The sequence below is a fragment of the Lactuca sativa genome, chromosome 2 (genome assembly GCF_002870075.4).
Source record: "Lactuca sativa cultivar Salinas chromosome 2, Lsat_Salinas_v11, whole genome shotgun sequence".
Taxonomy (NCBI): domain Eukaryota; kingdom Viridiplantae; phylum Streptophyta; class Magnoliopsida; order Asterales; family Asteraceae; genus Lactuca; species Lactuca sativa.
Window position 1 is genome coordinate 183,446,110 of NC_056624.2, and position 3,242 is coordinate 183,449,351.

The 3,242-nt window shown below is 34.4% G+C and overlaps 1 pseudogene; it reads left to right on the forward strand.

The window, feature by feature from the left end:
• The first annotated feature begins 1,121 nt into the window (after positions 1-1,121).
• Positions 1,122-2,340, forward strand: LOC122196633 (probable leucine-rich repeat receptor-like protein kinase IMK3; annotated as a pseudogene).
• Positions 2,341-3,242: the final 902 nt, after the last annotated feature.

Below are 3,242 nucleotides of genomic sequence, written 5' to 3' on the forward strand. Positions count from 1 at the left end.
AAATGAGAACAACAATATATAACTGTCCAGATTAAATATTTAATTCTTAAAATTTATTAAAGAAACAACTGCTAACACAAAGTTAACATATATCATCGAAGTTGTTATAAATAGGATTTCATTTCATTTCATCCGTTTAACGTACCCAAACATGTATCTATAGTCTCTGGATAATAACATAAATATATCTTGGTATGAAAACGAATGTGTTCATGGTCAAAAATATTGACATGTGGCAGATAATTGTTAAAGGGCTCAATGCGTATAATTCAAAACTAATGCACCAGGCCAACAATCCATGTTTCTTAGCGAAAAATGGGGGGATACCACTTTATTATGTCGACAAAACATGAAGTGAAGGCAATGATGTTTACTAACCAATGAATGACTGATATAAATATACAACACATATACTAAGGCATTAAATTATAAAACTAAAAAACGAAAGCTAAATCAAGATACACAAATTAATATGTAGTAATCATAGAAATACACATTCTTGTAAAAAAAACTCAGACAAGACTTATTACCTTTGAATGATGATTGAGGCTCGTGCTTTACATGTACTTGCTAGTAGAATTTGGAGGAGTGGAGAAAGTGCACAAAAAACTATGTAATAAAAGAATATTGTTATCTAGTAATAAAATTAACGAGAATGCAACTTGGTGAAAATAAAATTATAGTTTCTGTATAATATTGATTAACAAAGTACTAAATTGCACATATGTTTCCATGAAATGTTATTTGTTTATATTTAAAAAATATGTGTATCCGATTATTTTGTCCAACTATGTTTTGAAGTTCCTATTTTACTACAAGGCAATAATATAACATGCAATGAAAAGGGCGGCGATTGTTGACTTAGGACAATGTTCGATTTAGTAAGGTTTCTTCGAGTAGAATGGGTGGATGCTTTAACACAAAAATTGTTTTCGTATGGATGAGGAACTATAATATTTTCATGACAAATGCTAGGTTCAAACATAAAGACAGGAAGATGGATTCTCAATCAAAAGGGAAGAAACAAGAAAGATATCCTCGAAGTAAAATTTGGGGTAAACAAGAGAGTACATGTAATTTATCATATGCTAATGTAGTAAGTGGAATGCAACCTTCAAACAATGACAAGAAGGGCGATGAGCATGATATCAAAGATTGAATCGAGTGGGTGTGGTGTGACTAGCCATAATTTGCCTTCATGTGTCGCTCTCGAAGATGTGAAGGAGTTTGACTCGTTAATGAATCTACATGCCTACAATATGAACATTTACATCGGTGGATATCTTGTTATGTTATGGGTTGTTATTGATTTCACTTGTATTGTATCAAGTGTCGATGGAAGAAACATCTTAGTATGTATAAGATTGTTTGAAGATGCCAAAAGCAAAATATATTTATGACAAAACTTCAAAAATGGTCCCGGTGGTTTTCGAAAATCTGAAGTTTAGTCTTTAATTTACAAAAACCTCACGGATCGTCCCTGTGGTTTCAAAACTTTTAACATATGGTCATTTTCGCTGACTCCTTAGCTTTTGGCAGTTAAGTAAATGGCATTTCTGTCTTTTCACTACCATAGGGACCATTTATGAAGTTTTGTCATATATAAAAAATAATTATTATTATTATTTAATATTAAAGGTCTCTCTCTCTCTATTTCTCTTTCTTTCTCTCTCTCTCTCTCTCTCTCTCTCTAAAAACCCACCCACTCATCTTTGTTACAGAATCCGATTTTCAAGCCCTCCAATCATTCAAACAAGAACTCATTGACCCAAATGGGTTCTTGAAAAGCTGGAACGATAGCAGATATGGAGCTTGTTCTAGAAGTTGGGAAGGAATCAAATGTGCTCAAGGTTAAGTTATTGTGATTCAACTTCCATGGCGAGGATTAGGTGGTCAAATCACACCGAAAATAGGTCAATTTCAAGCTCTCAGAAAGCTTAGCCTCCATGATAACGCCTTTGAAGGTTCGATTCCGAATGAATTAGGGTTCCTTCCGAATCTCAGAGGAATTCAATTGTTTAACAACAAGTTCACTGGTTCGATTCCTCCCGCATTGGGTTCATTTCCATTGCTTCAAACTATTGATTTGAGTAATAATATTCTTCAATGGGTGTAATCCCAGAAAGTCTTACTAGTTGTTCTAAGCTTTATAAGGTAAATTTGACTTTGAGTTCTTTAACTCGTTCAATCCCTGTCCCGATTACAAAACTGAATTCCCTCATGTTTCTTGCTCTACATTTCAATAATTTTTCTGGGGTTCTTCCAGATTCTTGGGGGAATGACAAAAATGACGTCAAATCCATGCTCAAATCTTTAATCTTTGACCATAATTTCTGGTAACATCCTTTCATCTCCAATCCCCACATAATTTTCCAACATCACCACCTTAACTGTTCTTGATTTGAGCTCCAATACATTCTCCGGGGAACTACCATTACAACTCACAAGATTAAACAACTTGCATAAATTATCACTTGGGAACAATTTGCTTCCGGGTAACTTATCAAGCAATTTGGTTTTACTACCTAGTTTGATTTTCCTCGATGTTTCCAATAATAATTTCACAGGTGTAGAGATTGTTATTGGAAGAAGTTGAGAAGAGGAGAAAATTAAGAGCTTGAAGATGGAGCGACCAAGGAGCTAAAAGACAAGAAAATCCCCAAGATCCATATGGGTATCTTCAATGACCTGCTTCCATCCATTGGCAACGCAGTAGTCATCACCATATTTTTTTTATCTTCAATCTCCAGGAATAGCCTCCATTTACTGTAACGCCCGTAGATCCGGGCTAGTCAATTTAGAGACGATAAGCATCAAAAATGACCTTTTGATGGAAGATTATTTAGAAGGATTAATCTTAACCAAGTTGTAGTATATGTCACAAGGTTTCCGTGCATATAAAGAACGCCAAAATCCGAGTTATAACGAAGAAGTTATGACCTGTCGAAGTTTCGCGACAGAACCGGCACGACCCAGCGCGACGTAAATAGTGAATTTAAGGTAGATAGATATCTATCCTTAGTAATCTAAACGAGAGTCGAAGATGTCTTCGATAGTAGTCCAACGATAAAAAGACAGACGAAAACAGAGTTCAGATGAAAGAGTTATGAATTTCGAATTGAGTTTTTCTGTCCCGGCCTACTAAAGATAATCTATAAGTAATATATTTATAATATATTAAAAATAAAGTCAAAATTAGCCAATGGAGTCTAAACGAGAGTTGTAGAGCATAATCTCACCTA